At 44.4% G+C, this 18,440-nt stretch overlaps 1 long non-coding RNA gene across 1 annotated transcript; it reads left to right on the top strand.

Moving 5' to 3' along the window:
- The first annotated feature begins 7,721 nt into the window (after nt 1-7,721).
- On the top strand, nt 7,722-14,459 carry LOC133372391 (uncharacterized). The gene is made up of 3 exons (XR_009759486.1): nt 7,722-7,912; nt 9,337-10,236; nt 11,470-14,459. It is a non-coding gene; the product is annotated as an uncharacterized LOC133372391 (long non-coding RNA).
- Nucleotides 14,460-18,440: the final 3,981 nt, after the last annotated feature.

Raw genomic sequence — 18,440 nt, forward strand, 5'->3', positions numbered from 1 at the left:
AATATATTCACGGCAATAACATACAAACACGCGTTCTGTCAAGAGAAAACTGCTTGCAAACAAGTGTACATTAGGCAAAACTGCCTACAAAAATGTGTTTAAGAGGAGAAATATGCACTAAAATGCTGAAGAATTTTCATGGGGATTTTTTTTAAAAATTGCAAATTGGTGCAGAAATGAGGAGAACTGAATTTAAGATTGGAAAAATTAGAAGCTGAGACAACCAAAACTGATTGATGCTTCCCACCCTAGAACAGAGTTTTTCATGTGCGCTGAACCTACTGCCAGTCAGCTGAATTGGAATGAAACATTTCTGTCTACACATAGTCTCCTCTCCTCCTTTTGGCACAGTCTCAGTGCCCTTCTCTACTATGTGCTTCAGCCACAGTCTGGAATGCCCAAGAGAAATTTAGATACCCCATTGCCTGTGGCCTTGCACCTTTATGCTTGCAGGAACCCACAGATGAGCATAGCATTACTCAAGGGCCTGTGTAACTCTAAAGCTTGCACATTTAGGGGCCCCTACAGACTAGTCTTTAATTGCAGGTGTATTCTGCAACATGTTCTTCATACAATAATAGCACATTAGTGGTGAATTTATTCTGCTTTAGTTTGTTTTGTGATGCTGGTAATAATAATAATAATAATAACAACAGCAACAACTAGAACAACAACAATAATAAACACATGCCACTTTATAGTTCAAGAAATCTCAAAGAATTTACAGTAAAATTTGATATGCATTTTATAAAAATACAAATTCCACATTCAATACATTTTATAATAATAATACACATTTTAAGTAACATGATTAAGCAATAAATCTCTGAACCATGTACATAAGTAAAATGAAAAGCAAAGCAAATCATTACAGAACAAAAGTACAGCAATAGAATATCGAATGATTCCAATATATATTTAAACATACATATGAATATTACACAAAAGCAGTCTCTATTTTTGCTCTGCTGGATAATGCATTATTGCTGTCCGGAGGAGCTATAGCGTAACAAAAGTGGGACAAAAGTATAAACCAAAACATTTGTGGTATAAAAAGTTATAGCATTTCAGCAGGAAGTTACTGGATATGGACCAACTGGAAATGAAGCAGTGGTACCGACTCCAAACGTTTGCAGGTGTAAGCAGTATTGAAAACAGGGTCATTTGTGAAACCACTCCAACAGCATCGTGGATTTGGCTCAATGAATATTCATCCTCTGGAAGCCGCACAGCATGAAAATATTTTTAGTAGCTCCAGACAGGGCTGTTTCAAGGATGATCAATTTCTTCTAATGAAAGTGCTTCTGCTTTGGGAATTGATCATGCTTGGAACATACACCCTATTGGAAGTTGTCGATATTAGCTTGTGTTAGGATTTCTATGTACTACAACTCTTACTACAACTCATTATCATTATTATTATTTATGGCAGGCATGGGGAACCTTTGGCCCTTCCAGTGCTGCTGAACTGCAACTCCCATCAACCCCCAGCATGCATAGCCAATGGCCAGGAAAATGGGAGCTGTACTTTAGCAACATCTCAAGGCCCAAAGGTTGTATCCAATTAAGTACTACTCAGAGGAAACCCACTGAAATGAATGAACCAAGATTAGTCATATGCATTAACTTCAGTGGGTCTATTCTGAGTAGGGCTAGCATGGGATACAGCCAATGATGACGACAGAGGCAATCTTCCATGCATGTAGCCAATACAGACATTGATGCACATCACAGTATTCAGCTGGGCCTTCTTTAACTGGCTGAAGAGTTTTCTGATGTGCATGGTGCATCCTCCACCCAAAGGCACCAGTAGTCATGCATTACTAATTTGCCCAGGACTAGATCCGCATCAGGCTGTTGTTTCAGCAATTCTTATAACGACTAGGGATGGGTGAGAATTTCAATTCAGCTATTATTTCAAGCAGAATGTGTCAAATTCGCACTTTCCGAAACAGCATGAGAAGCGAAACATAGCCATCCTTCGAAATTTGCATTTATTAGAATTTTGGGATGCAGTTTGCCAACTCAACAATATTTACAAAAATGCATATATTAGGGGAAAGTGTGCATAAAAATGAATACATGAGTGAAAATAACATGCAGAAAGGCATGATATGATGAGAAATGGCTTGCAAAAATGTGTATCTTTGTCAAAACTGCCTACGAAAATGTGCTTATTTGGAGAAATTTGCACTAAAATGGTGGAGAATTTTCATGATGATTTTTTTTTTAATCGCAGATTGCTGCAGGAATGTAGAGGACTGAATTGAACATTAGAAAATCGAGAAACGGAGAGAACCGAAATTGATAGATCTTTCCATCCCTAATAACAACACTGCAAGTTAGAACAGTATGATTATTTTCCCCAATTGTCAATTTGTGTGTGTGTGGTATTTTTTTTAAGAGAATAAGAGTGGGTCACTCTCATAAAGCCGCTATGTGAGTTTATGAGCACGGTGGGATTTGAGTTGTTCTCTCGAATTAAAATGATACAAAGTTGAAGCATCCGCGTTCCTTTCCTCCTGATGAAGAATGCTGTGCAGACAGAAAACTTGCGTGCTCCTGCACCAGTAGAAAGATCAGCTTGGAGAATGATAGGCTGCTTGTGATCCTTTCAGACAGCTTTCTCAGTCAGACTGCTGAATGCTGGCAGGAGGGAAGCCTCAGAAAATGATTTTGTCTGGGCTTGCCCAGACTTGTTCGTTTGACACACTTCAAGAGATGGGGGAAGACCAAGGCCGTTTTGGATCGCAGCTTCACAAGCCCCATTCTGGTGCACCAAGATTTTGAAGAGGAATCTCAGTGTTTTCCTTTCACTTCAGGTACACACACTTCATATGTATGTGTGGAGGTAGAATGTATATATTCTTCAAAATTATTAATCTGCAATGCACAGGGTGTGTGTGTGTGTGAATTTAGTTCATGAATACCATGGAATAAGTACAATACATTCACCAATTATTGTTTGTTATGTACCATGTTCTGGGGGGTGGTGGAGGGGGGTCAGAGAGAAGGTTTGTAAACTCTCTGCAACCTATTATAAATTATCTTGGGCTGCATAGCTGGTGCTAGGGCCGGCCAGGCTGGGCAAATGTCAGGGACCAGAGGCCCCTAAGAGGCCCACCAAACTAACTACCCGGCCATTTTAACTTTTTGATGGGTCTCCCCAAAAGATCAAAACAGCGAACTGGTCAGGTGTATATGTGAGGGTCTTTCATAGCACTGGAGGCACATACACACCATCCATTTAAAACGCATGGCTTCCCCCAAAGAATCCTGTGAACTGGAGTTTACCCTTCACCAAACTAAAATTCCCTGCACCCATAATTCTTGTGGGGATGCCATATGCTTTGCATGTAGGATGTGTGCTAGGGATGCAAGGATCTGTCAATTTAGATTCTCTGGGTTTCTCATTTTTTCCAATCTTAAATTCAGTTCTCCATAGCATTTCTGCACCAATCTGCAATTTTTTAAAAAATCCTTGTGGAAATTCTTCAGCATTTTTGTGGCAATTTCTCCTGATGAAGACATTTTGGTCTGCAGTTTTGACTAACATGGACATTTTTGCAAGCAGTCTCTCCCAATATAATGCATTTCTGTACGTTAGTTTCACTAATATATTCATATCTATGCAGTTCCCCTAACAGATGCGTTTTTGTAAACACTGGGTGGTTGGAGGACTGCATTGCAAAATTCAGATAAGTGCACATTTCAAAGGATGGCTGTGTTTTGGAAAGTGCGAATTTGATAGATTCAGCTTTAAATGCAAAATGAATCAAATTTCTCCTCCATGCCTGTGAGCAAGTGGTTCTGGAACTGAGTGAATGGGAGCAAAAGGGGAAGGATGGTTGAACTAAAGTGTGGGGTTGGGGTTGCGGGATTTGTTAGACCACCCTTCCAGCACCACTTAAAGGAGTTTCCTACAAATTTTCCCTAAGGGCATCCAAAATCTTGAAATGGGCCCAGTAGGTGGGTAGGACTTGTCCCTATGAATAGGTTATTGGATGAGCAGGTTTTTGTATTGTTCATGGTTTAATTTTTTTTTCCTGGTTGCAGATTGCTTGTATTCATTACATTTTATCTTGCTAAGTCGCTTTGAGACTTTTTCTTCTGTAGAAAGCAACTGACAAATGTGATAGAATACTACTACTAAGAATGATGGGGGTGCAGTCAGTGCTAGTTTACTCAGAGTAGACCCATCGAAGTTAATGTGCGGGACTAACTTGGGTCCATTAATTGCAACGTGTCTTCTCTGAGCAGGATTTGGTTTGATACAACCTAATAATCATCGTTTGGGCTAAATTTCCAGTGTGATTCTTGCTGCTGAATGAATATATAGCCCCCTAGGCTGGTTTGCAGGCAGCCTTCAGCTTTGAACTGTGGACCAAAATCTAGACAGAGTATTCATGTGTGTTTGAACCTCAGTTAGAAAGATGTGGGTGGGAGCTCTCAGATTTTAACAGCGGAGAGCAAGGGGGGGGAGGAGGAGGAACTCAGGACCTTCCTGTCGGCTGCAGTTTACGTACTGAGCAACTCCTCACCTAACGTGCCTTTTCCCCAGATGAGCTCATTTCCTGTTTTTAGGAGGAAAGCGTCTCAGGGGAGGGACCGGTTGCAGCAGGAGAGGGTTATGCAGTCCTCTCCACGTGCGACACTTGCAGCTAGAATAGGACCCTCAGTCTCTTTCTTTCTTAGTGATTACAGAAGATCTGGGCTGGAACATCTGGATCTGCCACCATGGCATCTAGGAATGTAGGAAGTTGCCTTATACAGAGCTAGACTATTTGTTCATTTAGTCCAGTACTGTCAACTCTAGGCTAGCAGTGGTTTTCCAGAGTTCAAGCAGAGTGAGGCCTTTCCCATCATCTACCGCTTGAGATCTTTTTAACTGGAGATGTCAGGGGTTGAACCTGGGGCTTGCGCACAGATGGTATGTGCTCTGCCACTGAGCTATGACCCTTCCCAACTTACCTCGGTCCTGAGCATTCTGTGAAATGCATTATTTAAAAAAAAATAGAATTAGCCAAAGTTATGGTTTTCACACAGTGTCTTTAAAGGGAAAAACCCTTTGCTAGTGTATCGTTTTATAGCAATGGTTGGAATAAGTTTTTGAAATAATATTTGGCGAATAGGTAATTATGTGTCATTTATGGATGGATTTTGTACAAATAGGGATGGACAGAACTGTCAGTTTCACTTTCTCTTTTTTCCAAATTTCAGTTCAGTTCACAGCATTTCTGATTGGTTTTTTTTAAATCTGTGTTGTTTTTTTAAAAGTCCTCACAAAAATTTGTCAGCATTTTAATTTTTCCTAAGTGCAATCTTACCTAATAAATACATTTCCCCCAGTTTTCCATAATATAATGAATTTTTGTATGTTATTTTGCTAATATATTCATTTTTATACACACTTTCCCGTAACAGACACATTTTGGGGTCAGAGAAGTGCATTGCAAAATTCGGAGACATGCGAATTCTAAAGGACAGCCGCATTTTGATTCACATGTTGTTTTGGGAAGTCCAAATTAGGAAGGTTTGCATTAAAATGCAATCTGAACTAAATTTCTCCAATATCCCTAATATATAGCTGGGAGATAAATAAAACCTGATTGTTTTTGTTATTTTTAAAGCCACAGTAAAAAGAGATCAATATTTATCCTGAATTCAAAGGAAGTAAATACATTAATGCAACATCTCACAAAACCACCCCCTAGGGCTGCAATGTTGACTGAAAACGTTTTGATTGCCTCAAAAAGGGGGCCCTGATTAATTGGGCAGCAGATTTTTAAAAAAATTTTTTTAATACAAGTACTTACAGAAACTGCTGATGACAAGCTTTGTTTCTGAAGACGCATTCCCTCCTGCAGAGTAGAGAATGGGCAGGGATGAGAATGCTTCTTCTAATGCAATACTTGCTGTGACACATCACTGCATCATAACCTTGAGAGTGATCTGAGTATGCCTTATAGAGAGAGACAACAAAATGAACTGCACCCTGGGGCACTGGAAGCAGACCCAGGACAGTAAATCAGGCAGGGATGCAACAGGGAGCCTCTTTTGGTAGGCAGGCATTTTGGCCTCATGCAGAAGCCTCAAACAACAACAACAATAATATCACCTTCTGCATATATGCCTCAAGGCGTACACAATTAAATAAAAACAGATTAAAAACAGTTAAAAACAGCACAGAAAATGACAGTGAAAAAATGACTTGAAAAAATGATAAAAGGAGACTCCCATGACAGAGACCCATTCATCCAGCTGGGAAAGCCTGCTGGACCAAAAATGCCTTCAATTTTTTCTGGGAAGTGCGCATAGCAGGCCCTGTCATAGCTCAACACAGATGCTCTTACACAGACCGGGGGTAGCTCTGCTCTGAGTTGCTGATATTTTGGGGATTTCACTCTCCTTCAGACTGCAGTGACCTACTGGGTAAATCAAGGGTCAAGCAACCTCTCAAGTAACCTGGTCCTGAGCTGTTACAGGGCCCTATAGGTTAGTACCATCACTATGAACTTGGCCTAATAGCCGTTTGGGAGCCAGTGTCAATTCTGCAAGGAACATGTTCTATGCTGGCAGTAGTTTGCTTTCCACAAGCAACTCAGCTGCCACATTCTGCAGCAGCTGCAGCCTCCAGACCCACCTTAAGGGTAGCCCCCGCAGAGAGCTCATTGCAGTAATCCAGCCTTGAGGTTACCAATGCATGGACAACTGTCAGTGAGTCCATTCTCATGGGACATTTCTCGTGCTAACCTGCCTCAGCAAAGGGTTTGAGAATGCCTAAGCTGGTCAGTGGCTTTTAGGAAAGTTGCATAACTCTTGTGGCGCTTTTGGAGGTCACTGTCAACCTGGGTTGTTCAATCTGCTGTGTCTCAGGCCTGAAGCTGTGTGTGTTTTCAGGGCGTGTGAGTTGCCCTTTGCGCAGTCCCATCTCTTAGCATCCGTTTCCCATCCACCCCACCCACCTGCGCTGGAGAAGCAACTCCTCTGAAAATTGACACCTCTGCGAGCCGGCCCACCTGGTTGAGCCGGTGCAGGGATTAAACCTCCTCCTCGAAAAGTCGGGCAAGCTCTGAGTGATGGATGGGTGAGTATTATAGCCAACCTGCCCTCCTTCTCTTTTCATAAGGGGCATGGATTTGCCCACTGGCTTACCCTAGTTATTTTTAAATCCCCGCCTTGTTTGAACAAAAGGTTCACAAGGCGATTTACAAGATAAATCTAAACGCACACTCACACTGAGTAAAAATAATCTTAAAACCAGTAACTAAATGACATAAAAACAGCACTGGGGAGAGAGCCATAGGGACTAGCACCTTGTTTGTTTAAATGAGATTTTTCAGGGAGTGGAGTTTGGCCTGTGTGAGCGCAGAATAGCCAGGTTTGAGAAAGAGAGGGAGGGAAATTTTAAGAATGGGGTAGAAGGGCGTGCATGGAGGGCAAAGGGTGTGTGTGTGAAGTGTCCACATTCCATTTTGCTTCGAAACTTTCTCTGTCCGTTTTTATGGGCCGAGATGACTCATTCTAATCTCCCCCCCCCCTCTTTCTCTCCCCTTTCTCTTCCTTCCTGTTTTCACGTTTTAGAAAGGCAAAGGAATGCTTTCACAGCCGAGACTTCTCCCCACCCACCCTCCCTTCCCTCATGCAGAGGCGTCCATCCAGGTGTGGCCGGCGCTGCGTGGAATCTCCTGAATTCCCTCTGCTCAGGCGGGCCAGCCTGCCTTTTGGGCACAAGGGGTGTGTGAGTTGCGTGTGTCAACACTGGGTTAAAGTGCTAACTGTGGGGGCTCCACCCAGATGGAGGAGGAGAGAATGCCTCCTGCTCTAGGCGGGTTGAGAGCCTAGGCAGCTTTGTCCTGCTGACTGCCAAAGAGGAAGGAAGGTGCTAGTCCTGCAGAGGTTTACGGAACGGGTAAATAGACTGCTTTTCCTTCTCTGTTTCTTTCCATTTTGCAAGCTCGTACGGGTTGTGTGTATTCAGTCCTAATCCAACCCAGAGTAAACGACCTCTGGATGTGACTAACTTAGGTTCATTACTTTTGGTGGGTCTACTCTGAGTAGAACTTCATTTGAGTCAACCTTATGCCTCCTAAAGGCACATTTGGGTAGCTTTCAGCCAGTGTGGTGTAGTGGTTAAGGTGCTGGACTACGACCTGGAAGATTAGGGTTCAAATCCCCACACAGCCACGAAACTCACTGGGTGACCTTGGGCCAGTCACTGCCTCTCAGCTTCAGAGGGAGGCAATGGTGAACCCCCTCTGAATAACACTTACCATGAAAACCCTCTTTGTAGGGTCGCCATAAGTCGAGATCGACTTAAAGGCAGTCCATCATCATCAATCATAGGACGGGACATAGAAAAAGACTGTTTCCCCCCCAGTCTATTCCAACATGTTTGGGTTTGGAGAACTGCCTCCTAGTTCAATATTACTTACACTGACTGGCAGGGGTTCTCCAGAGTTTCAGGCAGGGAGTTTTTCCAAGTCCTGTTTGGAGATGCCGGGAGTTGAACGTGGGACCTTCCGCACGCCAAACAGATGCTCCACCAGTGAGCTACGGCCCTTCCCCATGATGGGGCTGGGTTTTGGGTGCCTTGGGATGGGAGGACGGCACAGTGGCTTTCTTCCGCTCTCGTGCCAAAGACGCCTTGCTCAGCAGCCCGCCCCGAAATCTCCTGCTGCCTCGTACATGCTGTCTGTGCCTTTTTTCTTCTTGAAGCCCTGAAGTGGCATTATCCTTTCACGTGTAGGGAGGCGTCTTATACCGAGCCAGACGACTGGTCCATCTAGCTCAGTGTCACCTGCACTGACTGGCAGAACCTCTCCAAGATTTTCAGACATTCCCAGCCCCTCCCTGGAGATGCCATTGGGTCCTTCTGCAGGCCAAGCAGGTGCTCTGCCCCTGAGTTGTGGCCCTTTCCTAAGACACAAGAATATAGAAGGCTGACTTGTACGGAGTCTAGGGATGGGTGAGAATTTCGGTTCAGTTCGCATTTCAAGCAGAATGTATCAAATTCGCACTTTCTGAAGCAATATGAGAACCAAAACACAGCCATCCTTCGAAATGCGCATTGATTAGGATTTGGGGATGCAGTTCGCCAACTACACAATGTCAAAGATGCACACAATATTTACAAAAACTGCATGTATTAGGGGAAAGTGTGCATAAAAATGAATATATGAGTGAAAATAACATGCAAAAAGGCACGATATGATGAGATATTGCTTGCGAAAATGTGTATCTTTATCAAAACTGCCTACAAAAATGTGTTTATTTGGAGAAATTTGCACTAAAATGGTGGAGAATTTTCATGAGGGTTTTTAAAAAAAATTGCAGATTGCCGCAGAAATGTAGAGGACTGAATTTAACATGAGAAAAATGAGAAACTGAGAGAACCGAAATTGAGAGATCTTCCCATCCCCAATGGAGTCAGACCATTGGTCCATCTAGCTCAGTATTGTCGACACTGACCAGCAGCAACTTTTCAGAGTTCTTTCCTAGTCCTACCTGAAGACGCCAGGGATTGAACCTGGGACCTTCTAGAGGCCAAACAGGTGCTCTGCCACTGAGTTAAGGATGCTGTTAATGAACCCCGGGACCTGCCTTATGCCCAGTCAGCTCACTGGTCCATCTAGCTCAGTTTTGTCTACGCTGACTGGCAGTGGCTTTCCAGACTTTCAGCCAGGGACATTTCCAGCCCTACTTGGTGACAGAGGGGATTGAACCCGTGGCTTTCTGCATGCCAAGCAGGTGCTCTGCCACTGCACCACGGCCCTTCGATGCCTGTGGAGTTCCCCTTTTTCCTGCCAGCGCAGCTGCGTGCCTGAACCAAGGCGAATTCTGTGAGTCTCGAATGAATCACTGGGCACCCTTGTCCCACCTCCTGTCATCCCACGGTGCAGCCTGTTTGGGGAGAAAAAAGGGTGGAGCTGGAAAATATCGCCCCATCGCCGTGCAATGATTGATGCCAGGAAGATGAATACGGCTGGTGGAGTGGGGGGAGTGTCAACCGATCATACTTTCTCCACCAACCCCAGTCTTCCCTCAGACAGCCCCCACCTGCTCCAGGTCCTTCGATCTGGCCTTTGGAGGCCACACCCCTCACTGGCCCTTGCTTCGTACCCTGAGTGGTTTTTGCCTGGCTAGGACACATCTTCGAATTCTGATCCAGCCCCTTGCAATTTGGATGGAGAAGGGTGTGCGAGTGTGTGCAGAATCCACCCCTACTGCGCCAAGGTAAAACTTGTTTGTTGCTCCGCCTACATTTGCCTCTGGCCCTGCCCACTGCTGCCATGTGGCCCTCAGGAGGTTGCCCAGAAGGGAACACGGCCCTTGCGCTGGAAAGCTTTCCCCACTCTTGACCCCCAGCATCCAGAATGTGACAAGAGTGACAGTTGGCATTGTTTGGGGATAGGACAGAGCCCTCCACCGTGCCTGATGGCAGTGGGCTAGCTTTGGCCATGCCAGGCAGATGGCACACACACAGGTCCTTCCTCCGTCACCTCACTGCAGCTCCCCAGCCCCTGCTGCTTCTCTCTGCCAAATGCAAGGCAGGGGAAGCTGTGGCCTTCCAGATGTTGCTGGACTCCAGCCTCCATTGTCCCTCGCAAAAGGGCCATGTTGGCTGCGGAGGTTGATGGGCGTTGGAGTCCAACAATGTCTGAAGGGCCACAGCTTCCCCACCCTTTATTAATTAATTAATTAATTGATTGCATTTATATACCACCCCATAGCCGAAGCTCTCTGGGTGGTTTACAACAATTAAGAGCATTAAAAACAAATATACAAATTTAAACCATACCAAATTAAAACCCATAAAAACCAATAGGCAAATTAAAAAACACATGGTATTCAAATGCTGTTAAAATGCCTGGGAGAAGAGGAAAGTCCTGGTGCTGAAAAGATAACAGAGTTGGGCGCCAGGTGTACCTCGTCAGAAAGATCATTCCATAATTTGGGAGCCACCACTGAGAAGGCTCTCTCCCTTGTTGCTATCCTCCGAGCTTCCCTCGGAGTAGGCACCTGGAGGAGGGCCTTGGATGTTGAGCATAGCGTACGGGTGGGTTTGTGTCGGTAGAGCTGGCCCTGCTGAAGAGAGAGGGAGGATAGTAAGAACCTAAAAAACACCTGCCCATCTACTCCAGTGTCCTGTTTTCACAGCAGATGCCCCACATGGGAAGCCCACCTGAGCGCAACACCTCCTCTTACCATTTGCGATTCCAAGTTACTGGCATGAGAACTACCCGCCTCTGGCTAAAACCACATTATCGTTATTCTGTCAAGCCATATTCAATCTGCAATGCAGATGCATCCCAAGGGTGCCCTGGGCCAAGGCCCTGCAAAACAAAACAAAACCAACCACAACCCCCCTGCCTCGGGTGTCGATTCTTGCCGTGGAATCAACCTTCTAGTCCTCTTTGAGCAAAACTTCTCATACTGTGCCTGCCTGTATTTTCTTATTGTTCCCAGGGCTTTTATCATCAAGAAAGGAGGGCGCGACGGACAGAGCAAGGTTCTCTCCTCTAGCCCAGCGCCGCCGAGCCGTTTTCTGTGAGTGTTTCTCTGGCAGTGTCTTAGCTGGTTGTTGTGCGGCGCAATCGAGGAAGCAATCAGCGAGAATACTGCTGCAGAAATGCTGCATGCTGAGCATCGCCTTCTCCGGAGCCAAAGCAAAAGGAATCCGGCTCTTCCCGGGAATGAGATGGGCCTCTGCTATCGTCCTGCACTGGTTCTGGACACTTCTAGGAAACCAGGAGGACTTTGCAAGCTGCTGAAAGCCCCTGACTTCAAGGAGAGGAGGGTGATGTTGAGACTGCTTGCTTGCTTTTGTGCGGTTCCCCTTTGTTTCCACGCCAGGAAAAGCTTCGGCGGCAAAATCTCTGCAGATTAGGCAGCAACAGCAGAGGAGTGTCCACAGGGCGTAACAACAGGAGGGATGGTGAGTTGTGGACAGGTAGGTAGGGTTAGCATAGTGCATGGGGAGCTCTCTTATGCTGAGTCAGACCGTTGGTCCACCCAGCTCAGTATTGTCAACACTGACTGGCAGCAAGTCTTCCAGCCCTACTTGCAGATACCATTAGGTAGATGCTCTACCAATGAGCCGGGGCCCTTTGCTTAAGACATAGGAACATAGAAAGCTGCTTTGTACTGAGACAGGCCCTTGATCCAACTAGCTCATTATTCTTTACCGTCAGCCTTGTTGGAGGGGAGAGACTTGCGCATTCTTTATTCCCAACGCATCTGCCCATGTCAGTCGGGTGAGGCTGAATCAATCACTCATGGCCTGTTACACTGTACATATTATGAGGACATTCGTTCCTTTTATATTGCTCCAGTTTTAAAACATTTGTCAGGTAGATCTTACACATTTTAGACCTCCTTCTCTCAGATTTGAGAAATGAAATAATGTTTCAAGGGGCAAAATTTTGTGTCTTAGCATGTACCGTAAGGAAACAGATGGTTAATGCATCTTAACTTTAGTATACTAGATTTTATTTTATTGAAGTTTGTTTATATACAAGCTGTATAATTCACTCTATTTGTTCATATGCAATTCTTCTACCTTTCTGCATTTAAATACTTGTATTTGTATGGCTGGTCATTGACCAGGAGTTTTTCCTGGCCTACCTAGAGATGTCAGGGATTGAACTAGAGACCTTCTGCATCCAAAACTGACGCTCTATCGTTGAGTGATGGCCCCTCTCCAATTGGATCGCCACCTTTTTTTTTTGTCCCAGCTCCTGTGCGTTGTAACAGGAGCCTGAACCAAAGGCACTGAGCTGGAGGAAGCTTTACCGCTCCCTTGTCTGTCTGCCAGTAGAAAAAAAAGCTTCTGCAGGTCAGATTTGACACTAAAGGCATAGGAGCAAGGCCAAGGGAGGAAAGTTGGCAACCTTAGCCCTGCTTCTAGGTGAGAGGGAACAGCCCCAGAATCTATGTTTATGACAGACTCACCACTTGCAGTGTTGGGGTGTGCATGCTATATATTTACACTTTGGGCTGTAACGTGATAGAAAGTTCCAACAGCCACTTAAGTGATTGACTTAATGAACTAATTAAAAGCCTCATAGTTACAGTAGGTCAATACCAGTGATACCTTGAGCATATTTAATGAAGATAAGAGGGAGCCTCTCTCAACCAAACCACACAAACGAGCCAAAACAACTTTGCAGTGGTGTTCCCAGAGTTACAAGGTGGGCACTCAAAATGGGCATATCCAAGTTCAACTCAGTTCCACAAAGACCCAGATTTCAATTTCTGAAACAAAAGGCGGCTGGGAAAAAGCCTGCCCAGAGGTTATTCTGTAGCCCCTTTTCTAGTTCCCATTTGTGATGACCCAGTGATATATATATATAAAACTTTTCATATGCTCAGGGGTGCTGGGAATTGTAGGTCTGTGAGGGGTAAACTATAGTTCTTAGAATTCGTGGGGGGGGAGGATGTGCTTTTAATGGGCTTTAAACGACTGGTGAGTATGTAGCCCCAAAACCTTCAATAATAAGCTGAGTCTGGGCACTAAAAGCTCTCTCTAGAACCAACTCCTGTGAAATATGGTGCAGCTTGACGCCCTGCAACGGGCAGCTCTGGTGAGTACTTAACCGGGGGCCAGTTTTCCAGGCTGCCTCGGGTATCTGCATGAATTTGTAATGTGTGGATGCAAGAAAACGTGTGTCTTGTCCAAGAATGTTTTCAGGAAGTGAAGGATTGGGTGTGTCTAATGGGCGAGGAGACATAACAAAATCCCTGAGAGTTCAGCAGCCACAGATTCTCAACAAGTGTATCTTGCCAATCATAAGGTCTAGAAACTTGTTTTTGTTTCTGACTGGCCACACCCACCACTAGCACGTGGGCCCTGGAACGTGGCATTACAAGGGAATGTGGCCCTCTGACAGAAAAGCAGGCCCGGCACTAGTGGGCAGCCAAGTTGGGCACTGGCTGGGGGCCCCTGTGGTTAGCTCCTGCTCTGCGATCCACGCTAGTGTCAGGTTACAGAGCATGTGTCCCACTCCTAATGCTGGTGTGGACTGCAGAGTGAGAGCCACTCTCCCAGGCAACACCCCCACTCACACCGCCAGCTAGCCGCACCACTTCCTGCGTCACCACATCATTGCGCTGCATGCACATACTTGCCATCACCCAAGATGGCAGCAGGGGCATCAATACACTCCCACTGCCTTCTTGGGTGATGGCAGGGGTGTGTGCATAGCATGCTACTTCACTGACGTGGCCGCGCCTATCTAAGCCTTGCCCCAGTGGCGTCGGCAGTGCTGCGGCGTTGCCACCGCCTTCAAGGGCCCACTGCAGTCTGGTGCCAGCCCTGCTGAAAAGGATTTCCCACCTCTGAGCTAAAGGTTGGGCGTTACTTTAGACATTCATATTTTTAATCTAGGACAAATGAATGAATGATCTGAGTTCTACATTCTTATTTTTTTTGTCGTCTTTCCAAAGTGAAGTCCGCTCTGTGTTTAATAAAAATTAATTTTTAAAAAAATTATAGACTCTGTTCTTGATGTCGCCACCTTGGGTGCTCAAGTTGAAAGACAGGGGAGGAATGGGGGAGAAATCCGATTTGCTTCACATTTCAAGGCAATCTGACCTCATTTGCACTTTCCAACACAAACCGTGGGCCGAACGCAGCCACCCTTTGAAACTGGCAGTTCTCCAGCCAAGTCATGCATACAAAAATGCATGCACTGGCATAAAGCGTGCATGTAAATGCACATATTGGTGAAAATAACAAACAAAAATGTGCCATGTTAGGCTTTGCAAAGGTGTGTATTAGGAAAAATCCACATTAAAATGCTGACGAATTTTCATAAGGACTTGCAAAAAATCACAGTGATGTGGGAATGTGGAGAATTGAACTTAAGACTGGAAGAATGAGAAGGTGAAAGAGGCAGATTCTTCCATTCCTAGACACAAGTGACTCTCATATTTTGCCATTGTGCATGTGTTCTCTCCAATCTGCATCCTTTCATGCCTGCCTCTCCCAACACTTCAGCTGTAAGCCTGAGACACCTTGACTAGCCAAGGTTAAAGCAAGAATATTTCACATATCTCCTTGACAAGAGGTGCCCGTCCACATTCCACTGAAAGCAAATCCATTACACTGAAAGAAACACTGGTGTTGGGCTACAAAGGACAACTCTCTGGTTTATTTTCTATTTTTTTTAAGGCCGTGGTCTAAGGGTATAAAACCATCCCCACCCTACAGTCTCAGTATTGTGTTTCTAACAGAGGACAATCGGGTGCTTATGTGGAATTTGTCATGAGTTAAGTGCATGAAGAAGGTGCTAGCTTTCACCTGCTGCTTTTTTGTCCCCAGCATCTGGTTTTCAGTGTATACTGCCTATGCCTAAGGAAGTTCATTTTTTATTTAGTTTATTTAGAGTACTTCTATTCCACTAGATCACCCTGAGAGCTTCCCAAAGTGGCTTACCCAAAGATGCACTCACAATAAAAATCACAAACAAATCTTCACACTAGGGATAGCATTATGATGATGATGAGTAGTAGGAGTAGGAATAGCACATTAATAATAATAATAATTTATACCTTGCTTTTCACCACATCTGGGTCTCAAAATGGCTTACAAAAATGAAAACATACAACATGCAAAATTTTAAACATAAAACATTGAACGATAAAGCATTAGAACAACATTTATGGTGCACAGGACTCCTGGCATAAAACTGTTTTAACCTGATGTCTGAAATTTAGCAGGGATGCTGCCTATCTGACTTCTTGTAGGAGGGAGTTCCACAGAGTTGGGCCCACTACGCTGAAGGCATGACTTTTCATTTACATGAGTCTTGCCTCTGGTCTATGGGGGAACACTAAAAGTGCTCCCCCAGAGGCTCTTAAGTGATCAAACCCTCACCTGCCCTGCCTACAACCAGTCTATTAAATATTCATACTGATATTTAATTATATGTTATTGCTTCTTTTATTTAGTGTATCGCAATTTGTATTTAGTGTTTAGTGTATCACAGTTTGAATTCTATGGAATGCAAGTTGTAATAGGATAAAATACAGCATTAGAAATACAGGCAGCAAGAGAAACACAATTAAAAAATCGGACAGCATCTAGCACAGCACATTACAATGGCTGCAACAGGAAGAGAAATCATGAACTGGGCCACTGAGGCAGCCAGCAGTTTTCAAGTGATCCGTGGGAAAATAAGTTGGGGAACCACTATGTTAAATGACCTCTTTCAATCTTAACTGTGGCTTGAAGGCTACAATTTGGGGGGGGAGGGGGACGCAGCTGGGGAAGGAAGGGTTAACCCTCCCTCCTGCAATCTCGAGAAATACTATTAGAACTGTGCTGCAAGTAATTCTTCTGGTTTGGATTTCAGATCTGCCAGGAGCTCACTAATCGGCCTTAAACAAACCACATTCTCTGCCCGCCCGCCCGCGTGCACCTGCAATAAGGAGAGCAGTAATACTGGCCTACCTTACAAGTTTGTGGTAAGGATCAGCATAATAATTGCTATAGGTATGTGTTTCAGTCCTTCATGCTTGATCTGGAACAATGCTGACATCTAGAGGCCAGAAAGGAGATTGTATGCTCTAAAATGTACTCTGATACAAAGTAAGCCTTCAGAAGCTGGACATTGAACGCATTTGTTGTCGTTTGCTCTTTTTGAAAAGCAATAAACACTTCTATCTCTTTTTTACAAAAAATGTAGTCTGACAGTGCAATGCTCAGAAGTAAGTCCCATTGATGTTCAGCGAGGCTAACTCCTTGGTAGGTTGGTATAGGATTGCAGCCTAAATCCCTTTTTTCCAGTTCTAGTCTAAGAACAGATTAGAGCCTCTCTTTTTCTGAAATAAGACTGGTGGTACACTTTTTCACCCGAACATGATTTATATTTATATGTAAAGTGCTTAGAAGTAAAAATTTCTCACTTTCAGAGGACTCTGCTTCATTTATTTATTATTTATTTATTAAATTTATATACCGCCCGACTAGCAATAGCTCTCTGGGCGGTGAACATAAAACAGCATAAAAATACAATAAATAACAAAACAATACTAAAATACAAGCAACAATCCAACACAATAAACATTTTTAAAATTAAATCAGTGTAACTTAAAATGCTTCAGAGAATAGGAAGGTTTTGACCTGGCGCCGGAAGGAGAGCAGAGTCGGCGCCAGGCGTACTTCCTCAGGGAGACTGTTCCATAGTTCGGGGGCCACCACTGAGAAGGCCCTAGATCTTGTCATCACCCTCCGGGCCTCCCTGTGAGCTGGAACCCGGAGGAGGGCCTTCGTAGCAGAACGTAGTGCACGGGCCGGTTCATATCGGAAGAGGCGTTCCGCAAGGTATCGTGGTCCCGCACCGTATAAGGCTTTATAGGTTAATACCAACACTTTGAATCTAGCCCGGAAACATATTGGCAACCAGTGCAAGCTGGCCAGAACAGGTGTTATATGCTCGGACCGCTTGGTCCTTGTCAGCAATCTGGCCGCCGCATTTTGCACTAGTTGTAGCTTCCGAACTGTCTTCAAAGGTAGCCCTACGTAAAGCGCATTACAGTAATCCAAACGTGAGGTTACCAGAGCATGTACCACTGATGTAAGGTCCTCTTTACTCTTTACTTTTATTTGTGCCTGTGTCAGACGTATCTCCTGTATGGAATGAGGCCAGCTCAGAACAAATGACTCGTGCAGAGACACAGTGGACAACCTCCTCTGAGGAGGTAAGTAATAATTTTGCTGTCTGCTATTATAATTTTTTATTCTGATGTGTGTATATATTATCTGTGCTGCAGTTTTTTTATTTTGCTTCTATCTGTAAACCACATTTCTGATGTTTTTATATAATATTTGCTGGTCTTGAACCAAAATAAAAATTGCTACTCCTATGGGCACCTTCAACCAACTGACCACAATTCCAAAGGGAATAATAATAATAATAATAATAATAATAATAATAATAATAATAATAATAATAATCCACCCTTCTTCACAAAGGACCCCTGGGCAGCAAGCACATCAACAAAACCATTTAACAATAACAACAACAGCAGCAGCATTCTAAAAATGATTAAAACATTCTAAAAACAGTTACAGTTAAAACATTCTAAAAAGCAGTTGCAGATAAAAACATTATCTCATCCAGTGATCTCCGGGCTGCCAGGAACAGTCCCCTTCAGCCATCTAATGCCTGGGCAAACAGGAATGTTTTCAAATTCCTCCTGAAAGTCAATAGTGAATGGAGGCAGGCACCACCACACTAGGGATGGAGTTCCACAAATGGGAAGCCACCACTGAAAAGGCCCTGCCATGGGTCACTGCCAGCCAGGCGTCGCTGCCACCAAAGCCTTACTATGTAGCTTAACAGTCACACTCAAAGGACCTTCTAAACTACCTTCCGCATGGACCCGAGGGGAGTGCCTGTATGCTCTCCCCCTTCCTCCCATGCAAATTTTGC

Source organism: Rhineura floridana, chromosome 18 (assembly GCF_030035675.1).
Source record: "Rhineura floridana isolate rRhiFlo1 chromosome 18, rRhiFlo1.hap2, whole genome shotgun sequence".
NCBI lineage: Eukaryota > Metazoa > Chordata > Lepidosauria > Squamata > Rhineuridae > Rhineura > Rhineura floridana.